This window comes from Triticum aestivum, chromosome 1B (assembly GCF_018294505.1).
Source record: "Triticum aestivum cultivar Chinese Spring chromosome 1B, IWGSC CS RefSeq v2.1, whole genome shotgun sequence".
NCBI classification, from domain to species: domain Eukaryota; kingdom Viridiplantae; phylum Streptophyta; class Magnoliopsida; order Poales; family Poaceae; genus Triticum; species Triticum aestivum.
Window position 1 is genome coordinate 684,194,906 of NC_057795.1, and position 21,388 is coordinate 684,216,293.

The window sequence follows — 21,388 nt, forward strand, 5'->3', positions numbered from 1 at the left end:
CAAATCTGTTGTTTCTCTCCGCGAGGTTTCTCAAGGGTGTGCATGCATGGTTATTGATGTTTTGTTTTGTATCAATTTGATCTTATTGAGGTGTTTAGTTGCAATCCGAATCGCCGCCGGTACAAAAAAAACAGACTGTGGATTAAGTTTGCACCAAATTTTCAAAGTATTTAAAAGGTAAAATGACATCATATTCTGATTCTACATATTTTTTAATCAAATTTCATATATATAACATGTTAAAATCAGAGTTATGGTTGAAAAGATATGGATAATATAGAAAAACATTTGTTTTAGATGAACTGCAGATGGATTAGCCTACAAACCAGGGGGTTTTCTGTTAAAATTAAAAAAAAACGATTCTCTTCACTTAAATATGTACCGCGGGTTAACTACCTAAAACGATAGGTTGGTTTCTGAAAAAAAAAAAGCAAAAATCGGTTCGTCCATAACTTAAATGTGTGTTGCGGGTTAATTCATAGAAAAAGCCAGGTTTTTTTGTAAACTTAAGTGACGGACGGGCAGAAGCACTAATCGCTTTATTAGTAGGTATAGATATAGATTAAGCCAAGCCATGCTATGAAGTGAACAAAGGGAGAGCGAGAGAGGAATCAATCACGTGGTGTTGTAGACCGTAGAGTCCATGCTTGCCACTCTCAAAGGTTGAATACGAAAATTCAGAAATAGTGAAAATAATCAAATTAGAGTCCGTAGATCCATAGGCATACGTTCAGACGACTAGGGGCACCTCTGAAAATCGTTGTGGCTAAAATGCAGCTAGCTATGAAATTTTCATGCTAACTGACAGATCATCAGGGTTAAACTGAAAATACAAGTAATCGTCCCTAATCGTTACCGGAACTACTTGGTTTGTGAAGACAAATCATTAATGCAGCAGCATGGTGATTAAATACCCGTGAGTCAAGGCACCATTCAGCAGCATCATGTCGATTTCATCAAAACAAATCTTTCTGGGCTGAGACCATTTACAGATCGATAATTGTACACATTTTTTTCTTGTGTCTCGGTTTCATCAAAATAAATCTTTTTCATATCTGTTTATATGCTTGAGAAAATGAGGAAAAGGAGCATCATCGAGGTCAAGCTAGGCATCATCATTTCGATTTGATTGGACTTAATTTTTCGGACAAACCAAAAACAAAGGAGCACCTGCGAGGGAGCGATCCATCCATCGATGACAACTAGTTTTTCCTTCCTTCCTTCCTTCCTCTCATATCCAAGGACGCAGTTCCGAAAAAAGGCGCCCTTGAGACACGGCAGGAAGGCAAAGGTGTTCTTTTAGAACGAAGGCTCGAGAATGAGCCCGGCTTTGAATTAACAAAGCCATCAACCGGCCAGGAATTACAGCCAACAAGAGCAGCCCAACGCCACTTACAAAGAAAATAAAACAAGAGCGGCCCAAAGATACATGGGTGCTGAAGATACAGCTTACAACACAATCCCAAACTACAAGCACCTAAACAAGATAGAGATGAAGAACCGCTTGGAGAAGGGACCTCCCTTGAAGCTCGAAACACCGGCGCCTTAGGAAACATCAGCGACAATGGCATTGCCAACTGCCTTGGCCACAAACACGCCAAAAACTCCTGCACTGGACCAGAAAGATACCACACCTTCCTTCTCCCTCACCGAAGAGGGTCCCTACCCCCTCGTCCTGGCTCGAAGGACGCCGCACCGTCGAGCGAGGGATGAGTTCACCCTAGAACAAGGAAAGGCACGATCTTGGGGTAGCAGACACAGAACATTTGCTCGCATCCGTGTCGTAGCAACGGGCATACCTCACTGGGCATTTAAGCACAGACCGCATGTGTCCAAACAAGAAGAGAGTAAGCTGTAGGAAACGGCACATCGGAGCTGAAGAAGCATCGAGCTTGCGGCGAAACAACTGGGAAACAGAACATGCACAGGATGCGAGGGATATGGCCCTGGTGCTCATTGAGCTGCCGAGTCTTTGTTGCCGGGAAGGGGAACCCTTTCCTCTTCCACCCAGGCTCAAGGGAGCCGAGCACCGGCGAACAAGGGACGGCCAGCAAGCACCAAACAGAAAATGGCAAGCCCGACATCTCTGGAAACCACGTTGTCACACTGACCCCCGCTGCAATTGCAAACCTCGGATCTAGCACCGCACACCTACACCCTTCTAACCAGACGACGCCCCCAGGGAGGTTACGACGCCGAGCGCCGCCGCCGCCGAATCCGCAAGGGATTACAGGATTTAACCTTGGAATGGAGGGGAAGGGGTGGGAAGAGGGGATCTCGACGGTGCCTTCAAGAAGGGGAGCCGCGCCCGAGGGCCTGGCCACCGCCGTGGTCGGAGCCACCAACCAGGGATTTCTCCCGGTCCCGACGGACACCACCGCAACCAGCTACCAACAGAACGGCAGAGAACACCAGCGCTAGCACAGGTTGTGAGCGGGCTAGAGGAAAGAGGAGAAACAACCTTCAGATCTGAGGTCAGAGGGCCGCCGGAGCAGCCCACCGACCACGCACCGCGTCCCCCGTCGTTCGCCGCCTGCGCGGCCGAGGACGAAGACCCACACCCGCGGCCGCGCCTGCCGCCCAGGCGCCGCTGCCTTGCCAGATCCAGGGCCGCCGCCCCGGCTACCTAGGCCCTCCACGCTGGTGAAGCCGCCAGATCCCCGCCGCCATCTTCATCGGTGTCGCGCGCGCGTGCCGGAGGGCACCTCGGGCGACGGCGGAGGGTAGGGAAGGGGGAGGGAGGGGTGGCGGCGGCGGTGGTTAGGGCAACCCCCGAGTCGCCTCAGAGGAGACGACGCGGGGGGGGGGGGGGGGGTTGGCACATTGGAATGTCAATTTCTGTAGTCTACGCATGCAAGAATTCAACACATATTGTGGGATGTTTATAAGCGTGTGCTAAACCATTGCAATTAATATCTCTCTTATTTCAATGAGGAAACCATTTCAGCATACATAGTTAGGATCAGTTTATTTAGTGCCCGAATGGATGGCTGTGATCATCACAAATTGAGCAATGGCACCCATTGTCTGTACAGATGGAAGTCCAACTACAGAGACCTACACAAGTAGAATGCTTGTAATAGTCATCATAATAGTTTTTACATTTGTCCTCACACTCGCTTCTATCACACGCTGTACCCCCCGGGGGCCAATCCCTGGAAGTACAAGTTGTTTCAGCATCTGAAATATACCAATCGGCAGGAAGAGGAAAAAAAACCATTGTTATTGGCCAAATTTGATGGAGAAAAATCGTTAAGCAAGGTACTATAAGAATATACTGTACCTGATGGTAGCACGAGAAACGTGAGGGTCAGGAGTAGCATAAGTGTTACCCTCATCTTGGCTTAGTAGACACAAGATGCTGCTGATAGTTGTCCCGGTTGTAGGATGAGATGGAGAAGATATGAAATGTCAAGCCTTTTTATACTGGGTTGATACCAATCCAATATGTTAATTTAGGAATGCCATTAAAAATATGGCGCCAAATTAATCACATTAAATGCATTAACATGTGTCCAAATATAGATAACATTAATTTCATACCCCAAAATTGACAAGGACAATTAGCCAACGGATCACATGATGTGTTTCTAGTTTTTATTTTTGAACCTTGTATTTCCAGTTGGTACATAGGGAAACTAAAAAACTACTTTGCGCGTGCTTTGCATTTGTGTTGGCCCTGGTTTGAATGGAAGGCGTCCACTAAGTTGTGGGTTGGGCATGAGAACTCGTTTGACGAGGAAGACCTCAACCTTTTCTATGCCTCTACCACCATCATCGTTGAAAACGGCGCAAGGACGCCGTTCTGGGACTCTTCTTGACTTCTTGGCCGTAAGCCCAAGGACATCTCTCCACTCATATACGAGGCATCTGCATGGAAGAATTGAAAGGTGCGAGAGGCCCTCAAGAATAATGCTTGGATCCTCAAGATCAAACCTCCTCCCACTGCTGTTTCCATCTAGCATATTAAATAGTTCTTCACCCTTTGGATGCTTCTCGACGAGGTCCATCTTGATGAGCTCACCGAGGATGACATCCTATGGAATCACACGCTTTCTGGCCACCGCACGGCGGCCTCTGCTTACTAGGAGCATTGAAGAAAGAAAACAATGGCAACCGGTTTTCTAAATTTAAAATATGTTTATGGAAATAAAAAATGTTAGTGAATTTGAAAAAAGTTCACGGATTTGAGATTTTTTAAATGAATATCAAAAAGTTTTCACATTTGAAAAAAGCACGAATTTGAAAAATGTTCACAAAGTTGAAAATTTTAAGAATTTTATATATACAAAAAACCATTAATTTGGAAAAGTTCAAAAATAATTGAAAAAATGTTCCATAATTTAAAAGAAGTTCACAAATGTTAAAAACGTTACAACCTTGAAAAGTTCTTGCCTGTTAAAAACAAATTTATAAATTTTCAATAAAAAACCAGAAAAAGAAAACAAAAGGAAAAAAAATGAGAAGCTTCCCGTCACCGGCTGATGACATGTGTGTTGACTGCTTCGACTGCTCGAGGAATGTCCAGTGAGCCACACATCCTCGTTACTGCGCCTTATCTCCTCGGGCTTGCATCTCCACAAAATCTCTCTCGTCACTCTTCTCTCCCAACAGCAAGCGCCACCAACCTCCCTTGTTTCTCAGCAGCAACCATCCTTCACTCTCACCATCCTGACTCCCATCTAGCGCCCGCCACCACTCAGCCAAGAGGGAGATGCACGCATGATTCTCAACCCTCCCGGAGGACGGCGCCTCCAGTCCCCTTTCTCCTTCCCTCCTCCTCTCTCGTTACCCCTCTCTCCCTAACTGATCTCCCATGGCACTGCGTCATGGGCCCCTTTCTCCTCCCTCATCCCCTCTCCTTACCCCCTCTCTCTCTCCCTCCCTCCCTCCCCCTCTCTCTCTCTCTCCACACACACACACACACACACACACACACACACGAGCTCTCGGCTGAGCTCCCACGGCGCTCTCTCCTCGGGTGTTTTTCTGCAACAAGAGCTCTTTTGAAATTTTTTTGTAACAAGACCTTTGTTGCAAAAATAAATAAATTCCGCAATAAGTCCTCTGTTGCAAAAACATTCTGCAACAAGAACCATGTTGCAATGATGGAGGCACCACTCGGCCACTCGATACACCAGGTCTGACGGCTCATGACCCACCAATCTTTTAAAAAAGACCAGCCGATGGACGCGTGCACACACCATGAAAAAACAAAAAAGTAAACATAAAGGAAAAAAAGAAGAAGCTAAAAAACCCAAAAACCCAGGTGAAAACCCCCAGCAAAACCTAGCCCAGAAAACCAATGGGAACATAAAGCATGGATTTTTGAATATGTTTGTGAAATATAATTTTTTAATGGATGTATTAAATGTTCGTGGATTAAAAAAAGGCCATGAATTTGAAAACAAGGTCAAAAATATAAAAACAAATAATTTTGAAAATCCAATATATTGAAAAAAGTCATCAATTTGAAAAAGTTCAGGAATTTCAAAAAAAGTCCAAAGTTTTAAAGAAGTTCACAAAATTGAAAATTTTCATGACATTGAGAAAAGAAAATGAAAAAGTTAACGAATTTGAGAGAAGTTCACAAAAACTTAAAAAGGTTCGTGAATTTGCAAAAAAGATTCATGAATTTGAGAAAAGTACGTAAATTAGAAAAATGTTCACGAAATTAAAAAAAGTGTGCAAAATTTAAAGGGAATAATAATAATAATAATAATAATAATAATAATAATAATAATAATAATAATAATAATAAGCCAAAAAAGAAAAACGAAATAAAAAAAGTAAAAGGAAAAAACCAAAACAGAAAACCAATAAAATTGATTTGAGATCTTCTATAAGGTTCACAAAACCGAACATTGCAAATGTTTTCTAAACTAAAAGATGGAATGGAGGGTTTGAGAAAAATATGGGATTTCCGATAATTCGGATGCTTGCACTGCTGCTATCCGAGTGCTTGCATATGGAATTCCTGGTAATCTTGTGGATGCGTATGCCTGGATGAGTGAGTCCACATGCCTTGAACAGGTTTTGCAAAGCTGTGGTAGTAGTGTTTGGTCCGGAGTACTTGAGAGAACCAGATGCTGCAGATACTGTCTAGTTGTTGGCGATCAATTAATGAATCCAGAGGCTTTCTGCGAATGCTTGGTAGCATAGATTATATGCACCGAAAGTGGAAGAATTGTCTGTTTGCTTGACAGGGGTAGTATATGGGGCATGTTAAAGTCTTCATGGTCATACTTGAAGCTGTGGCATCACAAGTTTTCTAGATTTGACACTCTTTCTTCGGCATGGTAGGTTATCATAATGACATAAAAGTGCTTCCGCGGTCTACGGTGTTCGCACGCCTTGCAGAAGGCAATTGCGAAAAGGTCAACTTTGAGGTCAATGTCCACCGCTACAACAAGGGATACTACCTAGTTGATGGTATCTATATATCCTTAGTGGTCAACTCTTGTGAAGACTCCAGGCTGGAGGAGAGAAGTGAGCTAGGTTTGCCCAAGCACAAGAGGGTGCTAGGAAGGATGTGGAACGTGCTTTCGGTGTGCTCCAATCTTGATGGGCTATTGTTTGTTATCCTGCCAAAACATGGAGCCAATGCAAGATGTGGAATGTCATGATGGCTTGTGTGATCATGTACAACATGATCATAGAGAATGAGCGTGATGACAATATCTACGACCAAGCATTTGATTACGAGCGTGAAAATGTTGATCCTGAGCATTGACCGACAACTTTGCAGAATTCACCCAACTTCATTACTAAATGGATGATTGAGCAACTCACATTCAACTTCAAAATGATGTGGTTGAGCATATGTTTATTTACCTAGCCAACTTCAAAATGATAGGGCTGGAGATACCACTGTCCATTTAACCATCCAACCACAGGTTGGTCCTCAAAAAATGTACATCTAAGACTGGTGATATCCACTGCGGCATGATAGTTTCACGTGAGAAAGCAAATTTGCATGATTTTTTTCAGGTTGTTGTTATCTCACTGGCTCACGGTCATGCTAGCCGGCAGCATTTCTCATGAGGTACTCAACTCTGCATCACACTTGCTTCATTCACTTCACTGTTGCTTCCGCTGCAAAAGTTAATTATCAAGCTCTCTGTTTTTTCTCCTCTCCTATATTCATACCCCTTTCTTCCTTGCTATATATAGCAAAGGTCTTTGCTGTTCACGCCAGTTTTTATCGCTTTTGTCAAAATGTAGCTATGTATGCCATCCAACTAGACAGCTATTTTGAGCTGCTACATTCCAGATAAACTAATGTTGTGCCAGTAACATGCATGTGAGAGATTAGAGTAAACTGAAATCTGAGGTATACATTACTAGCTGATCCTAGTCCTAGTGAGGACTCAGACTCATTAGTACATTGGCAATATAGTTACAAGCTCAGAGTAATTATATTAGCTAAGTGAAAGAATGTACTCTACCTGCAAACACAATTAACACAGCTTCATATATCATCTGATCCGATCCTGTCAGCACGCCATACACAGAACCAAACTGGATATCCTCGTACATGCTTGTGGTCGTGAGGACTAGCTTGTTGCCATGAACAAGCGACAAGTGCAAGGCTTTTCCTTTGCCGATAGATTGCTCACTGTAATTTGATCAAAACATAATGTTATTCTAGAGATCCAGGATGCAGTGCAAGACATTGATCTCAAATCAAGCAACACTTCGGTGATGATGCATCACAATAATGCGCAGAACAAGTATATAAATACCCTGAGTAGTACAAGAGGTGCATAATAGATGAAGAACAAAACAAATTATAGGTTATGAACATCTACTTCTACAGTACATCTGATCAGCAAGGTCATTTAGAGATAAAAGGCAGGAGCTTAGGCTTTTTTACCGGAACTGCATAAATAAAAGAACCAAAAACTACAGGTTGTGTACTACTAGTTCCAGAGAAGAAAAATACAGTGCATGAGAAGGCAATGGGTACCTGAAGGTAGTGGGATTTCCGGTGAGCAGTGGTGCGCTATCACCACCAGCAACCCTCTCAAGGTCATCGATGGTCTCTTTGCAGGTGACACTTCTAGGAAAGGACTATAAATAATATGAACACTAATGGCACACTATACATGTGGTGCGTCATTATTATATAGCAGTGGCGCACCATGTGTTGGTACGCCATTAGTGTCCATCACACTAATGACGCATTACACCCACGGTGCGCCACTACTAACAAACTTTTTTTTTTCAAAACTAGTAATGGCGCACTAGGGCACAGTGCGCCATTACTAGTTTTAACTAGTAATATTACTAGTTTTAACTAGTAATGACGCACCACTCACCTCGTGCGCCACTAGTAACAATTTTTTTTTTACTTTTGTTTTTCAAAACACCAGTGTATAGTGCGCCATTACTAGTTCAAATTAGTAATGGCGCCCCACATACACGGTGCACCACTACTAACATTTATTGTTACTTTTTGCAAAACTAGTAATGGCGCACCACACTAATGGCGCATTTATAGGTGGTGCGCCATTAGTAACCTGAGACTAGCTAGATATTTTGGACAGCCACCTACCACACTCACTTTCCCCACTACATTCTCTCCACCTCCTCCTTCAAGCTTGTCTCGGCTGCCTCCTCCTCGTCATCTCATTTGCACCGTAGATTCATCCAAATTAAGTGGTTAAATTATCTTTTTTTGATAGGTAAGTAAGGGGAAAGCTTTCTTTATGTTATAGATCTACTTTTTTCTCCCTCCAACAACGTGCACATCCACTTTTTATGGCCTAGCTAGATCTATGTATGTTTGTGGTGTTGCATATGTTTGTGGTGTCGCATATATGTTTGTGTTTGCAGGTACCGGTATTTGAAACGCGATAGTTGTCAATATTTTGCTGGAATGTTGTTTCATTTCCGTTTCGGCGAGAATTTGGCACTATGCATTCTTTTTTGTCCTATTTTTAGGCAAAGTCATGCCAAATTTTTTTTTGGTTCTAAAATATCGTTTTGCTCTACCTCGCAGGTGACCATGGTCCGCACGATGACCGAAGGCATCGTGAATAGGTTTTTGAGCTCCGCGAAGGCCGAGATGCTTCAAATGAGACGGAGATAAGATGTCCGTGTCGAAGATGCAAGCTGAGGAGCCTTACGGACCCGGATTCCGTGCAGGTGCGGGACCACCTGATTTTGCGTGGTTTCATGGATGGCTATCGGTGGCAAGGTGATGAAGATGATTATGAAGTCGTCCATGGGGGCCGGGCAAGAAATGAGGAAGGGCAGCAAGACAACCGCGGTGAGGGCGGGCGAGAAGACGAAGAATCTCCAGAACATGATTACGAAGTAGATGGAGTACACAGTCATCATGTAGAAGATGCCGGACATGATGATGAGGAAGATGCCGGAGCAGACGAAGGGCATGATCATGAAGATGAAGATGCCGGAGCAGGACCATCGATGGGCTGGGTGCAGGACCCTCATATTCAAGAGCTGCTTCTCAAGCAGACGGATAGCGCAAGAGCTGCCGCCCGAGAGAAAGCCAAGCTGGATCAACTGGAGATGGACGCGATTACTCCATTGTATGAAGGATGCAGGCCCGAGGATACCCGCCTGAAAGTAATGCTCATGGCTCTGGAGATGAAGGTAAAACACAAAATGACCGACGCATGCTTCAACGAGAACATGTTATTCTGGCACGAACGTATTCCTAAGGGGAACAAGTGCCCGACCAGTTTCGAGGAGGCGAAGAAAATCGTGTGTCCTCTGGATTTATCGCACGTGAAATACCATGTGTGTATGAACAATTGCATCATTTATCAGGACGAGCACGCGGAGTCTACCATATGTCCGGTGTGCGGCGTCACTCGATACAAGAAGAGGAAGAAAGCTCCTCGAAAAGTGGTGTGGTACTTTCCGATCGCTCCTCATCTGAAGCGGTATTTCGCGGACCCTAAGCTAGCAAAGCTCCTGCGTTGGCACGCGGATAGGGATGAGAAGAAGCAAGAAGATGACGTAAATGATCTGGAGATAAATAAAAAAGACAAGATACTGAGTCACCCTAAGGATGCGAGCCAGTGGCAAGCGCTGAACTTCGAACACCCAAAATTTGAGAACGATCCAAAGAACATCGTGCTGGGCGCGAGCACCGATGGAGTCAATCCGTTTGGCAGCCAGAGAAGTACATATAGCATCTGGCCTGTGTTTGTGTGGATGTACAACCTTCCCCCTGGTTGTGCATGAAGAGGAAGTACATTCACGTGAGTATGCTAATTGAAGGGCCGAAACAACCAGGGAACGATATCAATCTGTATCTGGGGATGCTGAAAGAGGAACTAGACACGTTGTGGAAAACGCCAGCCAATACGTGGGACGCCGCAGAGAAAGAATATTTCCCTATGAGAGTCGCACTGCTCACGACGGTGCACGACTATCTCGGTTACGGATATGTTGCGGGGCAGGTGGTCCACGGATTTTCTGGATGCGTCAGGTGCATGGATGACACAATGTATCGCCAGCTAGATAGAGATCCCGGGTCTTTGAAAACCGTGTTCATGGGACATCGAAGGTGGCTTCGCAACGATGACTCGTGGAGAAAACGCAAGGATCTATTCGATGGTGAAACCGAACCCCGAAGACGCCCGCGTACGAGCAGCGGTGAGGAAATAGACGAGCTGTTGAAAAATTGGAAAGATTGCCCACTGTCGGGAAAGAAGCAAAAGGCGCCAGAGCCGGGAAAGAAGCGAAAGGCGCCAGAGCCGCTGCTGAAGGTATGGAAAACGAGGTCTGTTTTCTAGGACTTGCCGTACTAGAAGATCCACCGTGTGCCTCACAGCCTTGATGTCATGCATATCACGAAGAACGTGTGCCAGGGTCTGCTTGGTACCCTGCTCAACTTGCCAGAGAGGACCAAAGATGGGCTGAAAGCAAGGGTAGACTTGAAATCAATGGGCATCAGGGAGGAGCTTCACGCTAATGGTGATGATGATGAGGCGAAGCAGGACAGAGACAGTCGTCGCAAAGGCAAAAAGGCCAAGAAGACCAGAAATGACTTCCCTCCCGCGTGCTTCCCTCTAAGAGGAGATCGAGCAGTTTTTCACCTGCCTCGTAGGAGTAAAACTTCCTTACGGTTACGCGGGGAAGATAAGTAGATACCTAGACTCAGCGAAGCAGAAGTTCAGCGGGATGAAGTCTCACGACTGTCACGTGCTGATGACGCAGATACTTCCAGTTGTAATCTGTGGGAATATGGACGCACACGTCTGTGAAACGTTATTTGGCCTATGCAACTTTTTAGACGTCACCTCTCGGAAGTCGGTTGGCATGAGGCAACTCAGAAGGCTACAGGAAGAGATCCTGGTGATACTATACGAGCTTGAGATGTACTTCCCGCCCGCATTCTTCAACGTTATGGTGCATCTGCTGGTCCATATCGTGGAGGATATCATCCAACTCGGGCCGACGTTCCTGCACAGCATGATGCCGTTCGAAAGGATGAATGGTGTCATCAAAAGATACATTCGCAACATGTCATGTCCAGAGGGAAGCATAGCCAGGGGCTTTCTGACCGAAGAGTGCATATCCTACTGCACGAATTATCTAGGCATCGAGAAACCCGTTGGTCTGCCAGTCAACAGGCACCTTGGCAGGCTCGCTGGATGGGGTCACCGTGAGGGTCGCCGCAAAATGCATGTCGACTTCGAGGGTCGACTCGCCGACTTTGAAAGAGCAAACCTAGTCACGCTACAACACATAGACGTGGTCGATCCTTGGGTGGTAGAGCACAAAACCTTTATTGAGAATACATACAATGAGCGAGGCCAACAGAGGACGGGCGGAGATATAATCAAAGAGCACAACTCATGTTTCACGCGTTGGTTCAAGGAGAAGCTTCTGTCGTACCCTTTACATGAGGATTCTTCTGCGGAAGAATAACTCATATTCGCCTTGTCACAGGGCGCCGAGCACAACCTGATGACGTATGAGGCGTACGATATCGACGTCTACACATTCTACACCGAGGGAAAGGACATGAAGAGCGATGGTTATCAGAACTCCGAGGTAACGATGGAATCCTACACCGGTAATGACAAGGACAGATACTACATAAGGATCGAGGAGATCTGGGAGCTGAGCTACGCTGGAGAGAAGGTCCCGATGTTCCGTGTCAGATGGGCCAAGAGCGTCCTAAAAGAAGACCGGTATTTCACCACCATGGTTATACCCGAAGCCAAATCCAAGACCGTGGGCGCAAACGACACCGTAAAAAATGAGTCATGGGTACTGGCTTCCCAAGTGGACCAATGCTTCTTCATTACCGATCCGTCAAAGCCCAGTCGTGTTGTCGTGAGGAGAGGCAAATGGAAGATCATCGGAATGGATGGAGTCACCAATGAGCAAGACTTTGACAAGTACAGCGACCCGAAGATGGAACATGACGACGACGATGAAGTACCAGCATACACCACAAGAAGAAGCAGGATCACCCTACCTAAAGGACGTCCGTTCAAGAGAAGAACTCCATTTGCGAAAAATAAGGGCAAGAAGATTGTGAACAGATAGATGGCTAAGATCGATTGTATTTAAATTGTAGCCTTCATTTCTCGATTGTATTTCGACATATTGAAATGATATTTCTTCTGTTCTAGTGTCCTCATGAATATATATTTATGTTTACTATGGTATTGAATTTCGAACTCACAAAAAGTATTGAATTGGTTAATATTTTTTGAACTCATGAATATTTTTAAATGGACACTTTTTGAGTTCATGAATATTTTTTCAAATTTGATGATATTTTTTCATATTCACAAATGTTTTACCAATTCACAAATGAATGCAACTAAAAATGCAAAAAAATATTGATGATACTTTTAAATAACAAATTTGATGATATTTTTTTATATTCATAAATATTTTGAAATAACAAATTTGATGATATTTTTTCACATTCATAAATGTTTTCAAATTTGATTTTCATTTTCTAAAAAATTATTAGATGCAACTAAAAAAATAAAAAAAGTTACTTATGGCGCACCCCTCGGTGGTGCGCCATTGCTATGGATATACTTATGTCGCACCCCTGGGTGGTGCGCCATTGCTAACCTTCCCCCTCTTTCCGTTTCCCCCTTGCCCCCCGCGCCAGATCCCCCTCCATCTCGATCGCTATCCCCCCTCGCCAGATCCCCCTCGCCGCCGCCAACCCCCCGCACCCTCCCCCGCTCCACCGCCGCCGCCGACCCCCCGCACCCTCCCCTGTCTCCTCGCTCGGTTCCCCCCGGTAGGAGGTGTGCCATTGATATCCAATTTTTTTTTACTAATGGCACACCGCGAGGTGGTGCGCCATTGCTATCCAAAAAAACGTTACTAATGGCGCACCGCTACGGGGTGCACCATTGCTAACCCTGCCCCCACTAAAATCCCCAATCCCCTACGCCCCAATCTCACATCTCTCTCAGCCCCCCCACTCCGCCGACCCGGCCCACTGCGCCGCCGCTGCTACCCCGACCCACTGCGCCGCCGCCGCCCCCACGCCCCCGCCGCCTCCCCAGCACCCGACGACCCCCGCGCCCGCTCCGCCGCCGGAGTCGTCGCTGGAGCACTAGGAGGAGGAGGCCCGTGTCCACCAGGAGAGTTGGCCCGAGCACTTCTTCTTCATCCGACCGACCCCATCTCGCCGTCGCCACCGCTGCTCCGGTCCATCCCCGCGGCAACCGAGGTGCCCACAAGCCCCGTGGTGAGCTCCTCCCTCGCCCCCCTTTCCCCCTTCGATTTAGATTCCGTAGGATGCCGTAGGAACCCTGCTTACTATTGCTGCGCGACATACGGCCTCGCCGCGTGCCGGGCTTCCTTCTGCTGCCCCGTCCTGCTGTACGCGCGTCGCGCCCGGCCGCGCCTCTAAAGTCCCTGGCTACGAAGATGACTACAAGGAGTTCAAGATCAAGTGCGAGACCACGCAACCGTGAAATCAAGTCAGTTGGGGAAAGATATGCGGGACTTGAACTTAGGGGTCCACCAACTCGGTCCTGGCGGTTACAGAGTGGCGGAACCTATATGGGACAAGGAGGACGCGGAGCGTGCCGAGCAAGGCCTACCACCCCGCTTCAAGAAATACCGTGACAAGCAGACCAGGAACTATGTCAGGGCCCGGTACAAGGTGGACACGGTAACAAAGGAGCTTACCACGGATGCGAAGATCAAGGTGCTTGAGCGTGTTCTAGTAAGGAATACACCCCCGCGTAATTAGCTCCATATGGTTGCATTCTAATTAATGAAGCCAAATTTCTAAATGGTTCACATTCCTTCCGCAAGACACTGAAAGCAGTAGCACGGGGTCGTCTCAGAGCTCCCCTTGGGACAACACTTTAAATAGGGCATTGAACGTAATGAAAAACAAGGATAAGTTCAGTAAGCCGTCGTCAGCTGGTCGTGTGGCCGGCAAAGGCTTGTCCACGAAATGGTCGTCATACTATAACGCTGGTGGGCGAAAGGAGAGAAAGACCAGCTTGAAAAGCCAGTCGCGCGAGGTTCAAGAACTCAAGGCACAAGTGGCATGGATTCCAGAGATGGTCCAAGAGCAAGTGCAACACCAACTGGGAACGACGCTCACCGCCATTGTGCCTACCTTGATTGAGGGGCTGCAAGCGTGGGTTGCGGGCGGCCAACAAGGGCCGCCCCCAGTTCCCAGCTTCACGGCCAGCAACTCGCACAACGCACAGGCGGCGCCATTGGTGTCTCCGGCGGAGGCGGTATTGGTGTCTCCGGCGCCGACGCGGGCATTGGAGCTTAATGCACCCAGGTGTGCGAAGAATACGCCGGCCGACACCTCGGCAGCAAGCGGCCCCTCCGTCACTTGCACGCCCGCCGTTGGCGGTGCCTCGACATTGGCCGAGCTCGATGCCATCATGGTAACTAAGCCTCTCGGCCGATGTCTTCATCTCCTTGCCTTTGACTGGGCATCTCTGACGCCCTACATGTTTTCGCAGGGCGCCGGCACCGATGTTCCATGCACTCTCCTGCACTTCGTGGGCGGCGAGTTGATCGATGTCGCCAAGGGCAGAATTGTTCAACCGGGCAACCCCGTGTTCCACGGTAATCCGATGCCACCCACCGTGTATAGGGTTCAACTGGTTTGGGTGCTGCCAGGCTGCGACGACTTGTTACCTCCGTTTCGACCCGCTAGGGCCGACGAAGATGATGTGATGACTCTGAGCGCCTCTTTAAGCTGGCCCATGCTTTGGCCGTAGAGCCAGATTCGTTTGGGGGCGGGGGAGACCACCCCACAGACAACACCGCCAGTCGTGTCGGCGCCAAGCCATGGCAAGACCGCCGCAATGCTACCGGACATGCCGGACATGCATATGGCACAGGATCCGGACATACATATGGCACAGGATCCGGACGACGATGACAACGACGACGATGGTACATTTACCAACATCGATAAGTACTTTGCCGAACATGGGTACGGTGACGAATTCTTGGGGCCTCCTTCTCAAGAACCCAACCCTGCAAAAGACGACCGCGATCTAACTAGTACCGCGGAGAAACCCAATTGCAACAGGCGTCGTCTAGCGTTCAGTTCTCAGGAGACGCTTCCAGCTGCCGCCTTCACCGAGCCTCAGATAGACGAGGCGCGAAATATTACCAACCCCAACACACTCAAGAAGGCGGTCTCTGAGCAGAACTCGATCCCATTACAGCAGAAGAAGAAGGGACAGGAAAGAAAGAGTAACAAGGGCGGTGCGAGCCAGCCGGCACCAAGTACAATCCGTGCTCAGGACGGGCCACCTTCACCTAAGGATATCTCAAGGAGAGTGCATGTGGCGGGTAGGGCAATGCTACCGACTAATCTGCTTAATGCTGCAACCGGTGCTATGTGGAGTCTGCATGACAGTGTTCTTTCTTTGGAGAAGCGGCGTCTCTCCAAGAATGATGTGGCATACCCGGTTTACATGGCCAAGGTGCCAGAGGGCAAGGGCTTTGTCGATAGCGCCATCCGGGGTACGATCGTCCTGTGGTTTGATGACATCTTCGCTATGTTTAACCTTCATCCGCTGCACTACACCTTCGTTCGGCTATTTTCACTGAGTATGGAGATGCGGATCATTAGAGACAAGACCCCGGACATCGTGATAGCCGACCCCTTCTACATGCGTGCCAAGATCTTGGGCAGCGCTGGGGACCGGCAAGTCGCGAGTTCACACCTCGAAGGCGTCATTCTGGCAAACCCAGATAAGGATAACTTCCTCGTGCCTTACTTTCCCGAGTAAGTCATCCCCTCACCGCCCCGTAACATATGATTTCTTAGATTTTGATCGTTCTTTTTTTTTCTAACATTCCGTGTTTTATGCAGTGACACACATTGCACACTCATCCTCTTAAGCTCGAAATATTCCATGGCCACGTATTTCGACTCAAACCATCAGTCGAAGAAAGACTACACAAATATCAAGAAAGTTCTTGATGATGTTCTCCCCGGCTACGCCAGATCTGGAGGCACCTTCAGCAGGCCAATTCGTAGGTACGGCAAGCACGTGTTCACCCACAATACAACGTTCCCCTACGTCAAGCAGCCGCTTGGCAGTCAGAAGGATGCCTACTACGCCCTCCATCACATGAGGGCGATCGTACGGGACCATAATCACCTTCTGCTACCAAATAATCTCAAAGATTGGGCCACACGCTTGTCGGCAATCCAGGACGCGGACATCAGACAAGAATTCTTTCGCATCCAGTCGGAGTTTGCGGAAATCATCCATCAAGATGTCCTTCATACCTTGGGGCAGTTCTACCTCAGATATCAACCGTCCAATAGTGAGATAGAAACAACGCTACAAATGCAGGCTGACAACGCCCGTGATTTCATGACCATCATGAAAGACGGCGGCTCCATCCACGCTCCGGTCCCTGAGTCGAGTCGAAAGTAGTGACGCTATGTAGTTTTGAAATGTTGATTGGCTCATGTTGTAATATTAAACTTTAATGAACTTGTATGTCTCTTTGGTTTGGACAGTCGTTCAACTTATATGTAATCGATGCTATTTATTAGTAGGACCATGAATCGTGCTATTAAGGTGTTGCTTTTCTCTTCCGATCCTTTTGTTGCATACTTATATATTGCTTATGTATTGTTTGTGAATTGCTACTAACGTTTTGTTTGGCTAGTGCATAGAGATGCCGTCGTATGTCGTGTACAAGGGTAAGGTTCCCGGAGTCTATGACGACTGGGAGGAGTGTTGAAGACAAGTTCACTGTTTCAGCGGTAACAGTTACAAAGGGTACACCACTAGGGCGGAGGCAGAAGCTAGATACGCGCGCTATCTAGCGGGAGAGAAGAGGGAGCGTTGGAGGAACCGGATGAAGACCAGTTTCATCGTGAAGATGCTCATCGTGATGATTGCAGCTCTCTTCTATGTGATGGTAGTTTAGATGATCGATATCGACTTGTAATGTGAAGACAAACTCGCTAGTCGCGGTCTCGAGACTTGTAATGTTCTAACTTTGTTCGGTATTTTAAATTCGGAGACTAATATGATGAATTGTATTCAAAGACTAATCTTCTATTGTATTCGATAAATCTGCTGTTTATATGTTGTGTTGTCTATATTCTGTGCAGTAATATGTTTTGTAACCTGTTCAAATATCAGGAAAAAATAATAATTCCTAATATTCATACTAGTAGTGCACCACTCTGCACTTTAGTGGCGCACTGCAATAATCACACTAGTGGCGCATTATCTACAAGTGCGCCATTAATAACCTAGAGCACACGGTAAATATGGCCCCCTGGAAGGCATAGTAATGACGCACCGTGTGACATACTAATGGCGCACTCCCTGGTGCGCCACTATTGTCTGGTATACTAATGGCACACCAGGGGTGCGCCATTAGTATTAATTAGATCGGCAACGCGCTTTGGCACGAGGGTGCTGGTCCAACCAATATGACCAAGCAGTGAAGATCAAGCCGCATGATGCATTAGTAGGATAGCAAGTTTAGCACATGTAACGGGACAACTTAATCAAAGATGTGCTACTTGCCGAAACCCAACTCCCACATACGCGTGTCTATTAAGGATGGAAATGTAGAGACTATATTAAGATGGAAATGCATCAAGAAATTAATATAAAAAGCTCAGTGATCAAACCCCTGATATAGCTCTTTTTCGATTAACATCTGATATTACTCAATATACCCCAGGATGGAAATATATATGATATCACTCAAAGAGTAGGTGATGGTAGATACTCACAACAGTAACCACCCCGTAAAATATCTAAAAAAATGGCCCTATCTACGTGCCATCGGCGCATTTGTTATACAGTGTGACATGAAATACCAAAGCAACGTTTGGTATGATAGAAACCAAAAGCATGCCATAGTATTAGTCTCAGATAACTTATTTACACTGTTTTTCATACTGCACAATAGTAAACTACATGGTTGACTATTGAATATATAACTTTCTCCATAGGCCTTCATTCGATCTGCTTGATATATAACTTTGTCCACACTCCTTCATTTGATTTGCTTGCATGTTGTGACACATGGATCTGCTAAAGGACATATCGTGTTAGTCAAACTACTCAAATAGTGCGTCTCATCTCTCATGGACGGGGAGAAAATAATTTAGTCTATATGAAGGAGAATCACTCCTGGATAATATACAATGATCTGGATACAGTGTAGCCTCTTTAACATAAAAGAATATAAAAGATAAAATTAAAATTATTTTATCTTAGTATTCTACATGGCCTACAATGGGCAACAGATAAGAATCACAAACCTATGGTGACACAAGAAGCCTCTGAAGCAAAGAAGGCGGCTCAGCGGTTACATGAAAAGCGAAAGAGGTGGTGGCACGCTGGCCTATATCTCCTCAAGCTCTGTGTGGTGCCCATCAATAAGGTAAGGGTCCATGAAACCACACATAATTATTTTCGCCTGCAAAGTCACAACACAAATAACCATGGGATCTTATTTTCTAGAAAAGGATCAACAATTAGAATGCAAGATCTTGGCAACAACAACATAATACATACTTCCATATCAGAGACATAAATTTCTTAATTCTGAAACAATGCGCTTCTAAAATCTTCTATCTATCAACAACATAGTATTAGTGGTTGTGCTTTCAGCAACATAAACAATTAAGGACATGCAGCAATAGTATAGACACATTATACAGTAAAAGCCGAGAAAAGAAATCAATCTGAGTCACAGAGCGAAGGTAGAGAAACCTCACCGACTGAGGTAGGTAGACATATGCTCAACTTAACCTGGAAAGAGACACAACCAATAGAAACTCAACATAAGTTAGTTTACGTGAGAAACACAACCAATAGAAGCTGAATAAAGCAACAGAAGGAACCAATAGATAACTTCATCGGCACCCAGCATATATTGTTCAATTCTCTTTCAACTAAAATATATATGCAAAGGTGGTTCTTGTTACCTTGCATTAATTTAACAGAAATGAATTTTGCTTCCCATGGAAACACAAACATTAACATAGTTAGTGCAAGTCCAGTGCATGATTCATTTTTTTGAACAAAATGTATATGCAAAGGTGAGTCTGGTTAATTATCTTGCAGCACTTTAACAGAAATATTTTTGGCTTCCCACTGATATGCAAACATGAACATGTACTACTTAAAAAAAAAGATAATCTGGAATCAAATATCAGTTACCCAAAAAAGTGCTTCCAATTGGAACACAAACATGAACATATTTAGTACAAGTTCAGTAAACGATTCAAGTTTTTTCAACAAAAATAGATGCAAAGGTGAGTCTGGTTATCACTCAGTAAGTTAACAAAAATATAAGCTCAGTTGGCAACCCTCTCTGAACAAATCATGCAACAGCAATAGTGATAACAAAGCTATTAACTATATGAAGGCCATATAAAAAACAGAGTTTAAATCATCACACTGTCTGGATCAAAATATTACTACTTATCTACTGCTATCTGCAAGCATCTACAAACCCTATATCAGTGTTTACATCTGTGAGTACTTCCTTTGATTATAAAAATTGTGGATTCACACTGATCATATTTTTGCAGCATCCAGTAAAACCAGAGAGGGGACGTGACGTATATCCGCTGACCTGTGCAAGTGCTCGGAGACAGCTGTTAGTGGAACAGCTGAACATAGCGAGCCATGAACCTAGATCTCTTCGCCAGCCATCGCGACCTGAATAAATCCAAGAAATTTCAGAGTAGCTGAAAGCTTGACGCATAAGTTTGGCAAAAACGAATAGACCAAAAACAGAGTCTGATAGATCAGAAATAGAGCAAGTCATTTATATAGAAAGCAACACACTCAGAGGTCATTCATAATAATTAGATCAAGTCATTTGTACAGAAAGAGACTGAAGGTTGAGTAGTGCATTAGAGGGTAGCCGCACAGTGCAGGAAACATACATTAGAGGGTAGCCGCGCACTGCAGAAAACATATCCCACTGCTATGGACAGAAGTGTAGAAAAGCACAATCCACTCATTGTGTTCTGTGAGTACATCCTTCGACAATTAAAGTCTCTACGAATTCCAAGATGGTCTAACATGATATAAAGTGATCCTACCCATATCACAATAGTGTGGTCAACCTGAGTCGTCGAAAATGATTTAGAGACAACATAAGTAAGTGGTTGAAATATATATATATATATGTATATATGTATATATATATATATATGTATATATATATATATATATATATATATATATATATATATATATATATATATATATATATATATATATATATAGAGAACATGGATTTGCTATCAACACTTGTTGTGGAGGTGGCTATCGGAACCGTTTGTATGCATCGTGATTCGCACCCTTGAGTGGATAAGGTTCCGAATTATTGATTTGCTGATTTTCACCTGACCAAAGCGGATATGTCAGATGAACCTTTACCCATAGAGGGTCCTGAAATGGCAGCCTAGTGCCTGCGTTTTCAGGCTTGGTCAGAGCAAGGTTGCAGAAAACTTTTGAAGGTAATGGGCATGGCCAGTAGCTACTTCGGGCAACCATTAAAGTATATGTTGGGGTGTCATCTACTAAAGGTTCCATCAACAAGCTTGCTAGTTTGGGTATGTAAAATCTGGCACTTCCATCTTGCATTAGATACAGTTCAGCATTGTTTGCCATCCGGTGCATTAACTATAACCTGGCCCCCGAGTCAACAGTTTTGAATTAACTGTTGTCGTTTATTAGGATGCTTGAATCCAAGTACATTCAGGCAATGTGCCAATTCGTACAATCGGGTAAGTGGTGTTATAGCAGCTATGTTCATTTGTTTGCATTATCCTGAATCAAAATCACTTCAAAACACATGTAGCGATGTTGACTAGTACATTTTAGTGAATGGCTACCATGTTCTTTCATGCGAACTGCGTCGGTAG